The sequence below is a fragment of the Populus alba genome, chromosome 18, assembly GCF_005239225.2.
Source record: "Populus alba chromosome 18, ASM523922v2, whole genome shotgun sequence".
Classification (NCBI taxonomy): domain Eukaryota; kingdom Viridiplantae; phylum Streptophyta; class Magnoliopsida; order Malpighiales; family Salicaceae; genus Populus; species Populus alba.
The window spans coordinates 8140323-8147724 of record NC_133301.1 but is presented as its reverse complement, the minus strand read 5'-3'; the positions used below and the strand labels follow the sequence as shown (position 1 = coordinate 8147724).

Genomic DNA, 7402 nt, shown 5'->3' with positions numbered 1-7402 from the left:
TCTCCCCTCAAGAAATCACAGTCACCAAATCTAACTTCTTTGGAGAAATCACCACTCCATCAGATCCTTGATCATTTCGGAACCCAACTGTTCCCCTTGTACCGTCATCCTGCTAGTCTTCAATAGTTTCATAACAAACTGTTACATATATGAAAAATAGTACCGTATGGATAATCCTTCCACTAAGCAAGTTCCCAGGAAAAGATTGGAGGGGTCACACTGTCCCGCTTAAAACCCAATCTCTTAAAGCCAGAACTTCTTAGGCCATATCTATCTATCGTACTGCCTTCCGTATATACAACCATTTGCTAGCTTTGTTGCGACTTTTCTTTACAAGTGATCTGGGTATCCTGGTTTTATACCTGATTTCTCAGCATCTGGCGAGACTACCAGGTGCTTAGATTCGTCAAGATTGGTCTTCATCCAGTTTTCACTCTCCACCGTCAAATCGTCCACATCTCGGGGTGTCCAGAGTGTCCCAATTTTGCCTCCCATCAAGGCAATTAAAAATTTTCAAAAACTAAACATTTCAGCACATGTATTGGGAAAGACATGTGCACCCCCCTTCTTCTTCTTCATCTCCATCGACCTCCATCAAGACCTTCAGATGCCTCCTGATCGGGCAATTTGTCTTTAATAATTGGTCCCGAATCTCAACGATTGGACCAATACCATTGCATCCGGGAACGATCAAATTAGGCTGGAAACAAGTCTGAAATCGTCCAAATTGCATTTCAGATGGCTAAGATTTGATCAAAACAATTCTGGCCTGATCAACGACTCAGATTCAATCTCAAATCCAGTTGCACATAGACTCTGCTGCACAGAATCCTATCCATCGGCTCGCGCTCAGCTCTCTCTCGGCTCGGAGCAATCCAGCTCGGCGCGCGGCTGATGACGTGGCATGTGGGTCCCACTTTGCTGACGTGTCTGCTAACTGGCGCTGACATGGCATGCCAACTGTGCATGCTGATGCAATTATGACATCATCACTATCCGGGTCAGGCACGTGGGTCGAGTCGTCTGGTATTCAGGTCGGGTCAGCCCATATGGGTAAAGAAGACACATGGTGCCCGTCTGGGCGCGTGGACAGTCACCTCGTAGGTGCGTGATGACGCGTGCAGCCATGTCTGACGTCCGATTTTGATGCGGTTTTCACCAGTGTGCTCGTCTCTTCTTCCTCTACACTGTGGTATGGTCAAAACATAATTTTGACAACTTTCCATTTTTGAGCAAAAAATCAAACACCACTTAAACCAATATGCTCTGATTACCAATTGTTGGGAAATCCTGACCGGTGATGTACTAATCTTTACTCATAGGAGGGGTAAGCACACTGGCACACAATATTTTACGTGGTTCGGCAAAACGCCTATATCCACGGGAAAGAGTCCATATTATTTAGAGATAGAGAAAAAATACAAAACAGATACATGAAGGAGGACGATCACTTCACTTTACTCTACTCCCAGCTCTCAATGTTGCCCTTGCAGCTGCTCTTTCTCTCTACTCTCTTACACACTCACCACCTCTCTCACTTTTTGCTCTCTAATATATGCCTCTATTTATAGGCATCGATGGTAGCTTCTCTTGGTCTTTTATCAACAATGATGGCTGCCAAACATTTACATTAGTCAATAGTTGGTGGCTGCCACCAACAAGCCACAATTGTAGCTCCTTCTTTGACAATGTGGCTGCCAAAGTCAATGGTTTGTTGCACATTAATGGCAAATCCCAACAGATTTTAATTCCCATAGGTCTGATTGAAAAATTAAAAACTCCAGTTTTTCTGTTTTCTACTTGTTTTTTTTTTTGTTGCTAGTTTCCCCTTGTGTTTGTTTTCTTTGTTTCCCATTTTGTTGAAGTTTTTCTTTTTTATGTGTTGATAGGTCTGAATCACTAAGTCATTTCTTTAGCAGAATTGTTTTTCAACAGAATGAACGTGAATTTGATCATGTTTAAGATGGGTTTGTGGTCATTTTGCAGTTTAACCTGAAGTTCTTTTGGATATCTGAAAGTTGGTATTTGTTGTTCAGTGGGAAATTTAGTGTGTTTTGGGGACTCCCGGTGTATGGCGAGGATTCGGAATAAAATGAGACTAACATATTGTTTACAAGAAGGCCATCGGACCATGGTCATAAATAATAGGGAAGGAGTTAGTAATTAGCATTCAAGATTGGATCGCATGACCATGACTGTTTTTGATGGATATTGGGTTTTTTTTATTGACAAGAAAAATTGGCAGCTGGTTTTTTAATGTGTGTGCATGCTCTTTGCTCACACCTGTTGTCATATATGTTTGTTTTTCTCAAAATGCATCATGCAAATAACAAAATTGTCTTCAAAACACTTATCTGACCCTTTTGTTGTAGATCAAATTCCGTATATTGAATCAGGCACTTACGTGGCCTACAATGACGAGAAATGGCGGGGTAATCCAATGTTTTAAAGGAGATATATGGTATTGTTGATTTGGACACTGACTTCAGCTCGCTCCCAGAATGGATATCAATGAAAGCAATGGTTAGCACCTGGCTTTGCCAGATGCAATCATGTATGAACTCTGGGTGGGGTCTGATGGAACCTCTGCCGCACAATTTATTACTCTGGCCTCCCTTGGTTGATAGGAAAGGCTCATTCCTATGCGCAGCATATGGAGCTTTGTCCCACACATTAGGCGATCAAACATTTCTTTTTGAAAGGTGATTCTTTTTTTATATCGTGGTTAATATATATTTTTCTTCATTTTTACGTGAAATCATCTAAGATATTTTGGTTTTTATGTTTTGATTCAAATTTTTAAGTTTAGGGTCTTGACCAATGATTGATTATACACACCCAACCTTCATTTTTCTCGTTTGTGCAGGCCATCTAGTTTGAACGATGATGTATTATTTCACTTGGGCATGTCCTTTTCACTCTTCAGCATTTCTGTGAGTCACTTTACCAATTGTCTTCTGTGACCACTGTGAGAGCTGAATGCTGGCATTTGTAATCTCATACGATGCTGAAAAACTCTGGGTGGGGTTGATGGAACCTCTGCCGCACAAAAACCATTAGGAATCATCGATGCTGCGAAGTGCACTCTTGGAGCATGGTAATCTCATCCGATATGCTGAAAAACTTAAGACAGATTTCTTGGAGGCTGGATCGTCTTCTTCTGTCCCGCAATTCCTTTCAGACGCTTCATCAATTCAACAAGACATCCTTCAAATTCATGCAAGATATTTTCACCTTTTATTCTTGAGAATATTATATTGGTCATCTGATAGTGTCTTGAGTTGTGGATTTACTAAACCAAACCAGCCTATCAGAGTACCATCAATATCTCTTTTCTTTCAAATAGAATTTCTAACTATTTTCATGTGTTGTTATCACTAGGCTCAAAGCCTAAGAAGCAACCCAAGAGGGAAAGGACAGAAGAGGAGAAAACTTTCCGAAGAAGGGCAAGATACTTTCTAGTAACACAAGTAGTTGCGGTTTTAGTCTTTCTATCTGTCATGAGCAGTAATGATTTTTCTGAGGTGGAGGTTGATGATGATGAAGATGAATTCTGGAGGCAATGGCATTCTCCCATTACTTAACATATTCTGCAGAACCAATAGCAAATTCAGTAAGCGAGCTCATTGCAACTAACATTCCTGCACAAAGTACCTTTATGGCAGTTTCAGCCATTTTCTCTGTAGTCATTACATCTTCTCCATCATCAACCTCCACCATTTCCATATTCCTGCCTCATTCAACTGACAACCCTGCTCCAAATCTCTTTGAACGGATTGGGACCGTGTGTGGATCGCCTCTTAGCTGCTGTGCATAGATAAAACCCATTCCAGCAGCAAAAATAAATACATTGAAATTCTATGCTCGTATCATGGCCTTGAAAACCAGGGACGCTTAGAATGCATCATTCAAAAAGTTAAGCAAAAGATTTGAGATGTACCCTGACTTCTTGGTAGAGTTTCTTCTCCCGGGCATGTAATCTGTCAAATGTTGATTGGCCACTACATGAGAACATGCAAGAAATCAAATTGGTGCTGTAAGGAAAAAACCTTTTTTTTAATCAAAACGATGTGATTTTGATTTTTTAAAATTTATATTTTGGGTGAATCCAGCTCGATTCTTTTTAAAACAATAATTGGTAACTATCTATTGCTATGCCTGTTGTGTCCAAAGACAGTACAAGACAAGACCTACCTCTTTTCTACCCCCTACCACCTCCCTCTTTCCATCCTCAATTTTCCAAACCCAAAAAAACATCATCAAACCCTAACTGAAAAGGCTTTTATCTCTGATAAAACAATGCAAGTCGAAAAACCTATTAAAACAAATCCACACACAAATGCTTATAAACTCAATACCGATGATTTAGCCACTGGGAAAGTGTTTGATGAAATGGGCGCCAGAGACTTGGTGTCGTGGAATTCAATGATTTCAGGGTATTTCTAAGATGGGTTTTGCTAAAGAGGCAATTGGGTTGTTTGTGGAAATAGGGAGGACGGGTTTGAGCCAGATGAGATGACGTTGGTGAATGTTCTTGGGGCGTGTGGGGATTTGGGTTTGGGGAGATGGGTGGAGGGGCTTGTTTTGGAGAAAAAGATGGAGGTAAATTCGTATGTGGGGTCTGCCTTGATTGACATGAATTGGTAAGTGTGGGGATTTGATATTTGCGAGGAGGGTCTTTGATTCAATGCCAAACAAGGATGTTGTCACTTGGAATGCCATTATCACAGGTTAATTACATCGGTTTTTTACTTTGTAATTGTCACATATAATGGAATTGTGTTTATTTCTATTCCTTTGAGCTAACTTAAAATTTGAATTCTTCTTAATTAATCAGCCATGAAATAAAAACCACACAAATATATGAAACTGGTAAATGCGTTTCAAGTTAATATGATTTTTTTTTGTTCAACTATCACTTCATGTGTGCACAGAATGGAGCTTCCAATGAAGCAATTGTACTATTCAATGGAATGAGAGAGGCAGGTCCTAATCCAGATAAAGTCACAATGATTGAAGTATTGTCTGCATGTTCCACAATAGGGGCCCTTGATTTGGGGAAATGGGTTGAGACACATGCATGATCAGAAAGAGGTTTACAGCACGATGTCTATGTTGCGAGTGAATTGATTGATATGTATGCAAAATGTGGAAGCTTGGATGATGCACTCAGGGTTTTTGAGAGCATACCTCATAAAAATAAGGTCTCATGGAATGCCATGATTTCTGCCCTTGCTTTCCATGGCCAGGTCCTGGAAGCATTATCATTATTCGGACGCATGTCAAGGGATAATGGCACTGTTCAGTCTAATGACATCACTTTCATAGGAGTACTTTCTGCATGTGTGCATGCCGGGTTAGTTGATGAGGGCCGCCAATTGTTTGAATCAATGAAATTGTCATTTGGATTGGTCCCAAAAGTCGAGCACTATTCTTGCATGGTTGATTTTTGTGCGCGTGCAGGACTTCTGAACGAAGCTTGGGACTTAATCAAGAAAATGCCTGGAAAACCAGATGAAATTGTGTTGGGGTCATTGCTTGGTGCCTGTCAGAGGCGTAGAAATGCAGATGTTGGTGAAAGGGTCATTCGGTGAACGTATACCAATTGTTGAATGAGGAGATAAAGAGAGAAGGTTACATTCCAAATATTGGTTGCATATAGAGGTGGAAAAGTTGAATACAGGTTGCATCTTTCAGCCATTGAACAATGCATTCGGAGGGATTATATCTTCTGGTTGATGACTCCGGCCAAAATGTTGAATGGTAAGTTGTGTTCTTAATAGCTTGAGCAAGGAGCTCTATCTTGTTGATAGAAATGTATAGTTTACCCTCGCATGAGTATGTTCCTGTAGAATGAAAATGGTTGTTGGATTGTTACATGCATTTGCTGTAAAATAATGCAGTTCATTCCGGAAAGAACGCTAAAACTATTTTTTTTTTTTTTCAGAACATAAGGAGGGAATACAGGGGGAATATTGGTGGATTGAAATAAAATGCACTTGACACCTTTGAAGTTCTTAAGGGATGCCACAAATCATTTTCAATTGTCCTCTAAGCCATAACGATGTTTAGTTTCTGAACAGACTTCACTTGGAATCTGACAAAACCCAATCCACGATTAGAACTTGTGCAGAAATTGCCTCATAACGCAACCCCACATCTATGAGGAGCTAGATTGTAATTTCAATAGTTGATGTAAATGCCGTGTAAAATGTTTTCAGGCCGCGTTTGTAGATTCTGTCATGATGGGAAGAGAATTCTTTGAAAATGAATTATTATTTTTTTTTTTTTTGGTAATGTAATGAAAAATAAACTAAAAAATATTTTTTAATATTTAGTTACGCCATAAAAAATATATTGAAAATTAACTTATCAATGTTTTAATTTTTTTCTAAGTTTATCTAACATATATTAAACATTAAATGTAATTATAATATGGATGAGCCCTAAGTACATTAAATGTAATTATAATACAATATGGATGAGCCCTTAATTAGACCCATTCCAAAGCTAGCACTTTCATCGGTTCCAATAACATGATATTTTGTTGACAGTCTTAAGAATTGAGTTATATAAATTTAAATATTAACTTGGCACCATTACTATTGGCTAATGTATATTGTATTTGTTATGATCCTTGTTAAATTTTTAGTGAATGGAAGTTCTGGTGAACCAGAGCATTAGGGAGACTTCATTACAATCCTTAGCATTGATTGTGGAGAAGTGAGAAATATCATTTCTAGTGAAGTCCAAAGTGTTCTTGAGTCAAAGCTCCAGGTTAATTTGTTCTCTCAACATGCTTGCTTATATTTTCCTTTATTAATCTTGTACGCAAAAGAACTGTATATATATAGGCAGCCTCGTTTATTATTGTTCTATGCATAGAAATTGGATGTGGACAGCAAGGACGCGAGGATTGCATATTATTTTGATTTCATTGCTGGGACAAGCATTAGAGGCCTTATGACATCCATGCTTACTGCTCCAAATGATGAAAAACGACCTTTGTTTGCCGCAAAAGATATTGTATGTTTTATCAAGACCACAATCCACGCACCAAGTAATTTATGGTTGAGCTACGGTTTTTTTTTTTTATATGTTGCTTTTTTTTTATGGTATTTTTGAGCTACGGTTTGAAATTGTACAGAAGTAGTATTCTATGGTGATTCATCTTTAGGGTGTGGGGTTTATTCGTTGTTAAAGAAAAGGAAAGTGTTTTTCCGGTGCTAAAAAGAGGAAAACACTTTCCTTTTAGAAAAAGGGTTGTGTTGTTCTTGGTTGGAAACCACTTTCTTGGAAAGTGGTTTCTCAAAGTTTACCAAACATGGAAAAGATGGGAAAATTGTTTCCAGAAAAATGGTTATGTGGAATCTCGAGACTGCTTTGATTCATTTGCTCAACC

General features: G+C 38.9%; 1 pseudogene; it reads left to right on the top strand.

Moving 5' to 3' along the window:
* Positions 1-4299: 4299 nt before the first annotated feature.
* Positions 4300-6112, top strand: LOC118036686 (pentatricopeptide repeat-containing protein At2g34400-like; annotated as a pseudogene).
* Positions 6113-7402: the final 1290 nt, after the last annotated feature.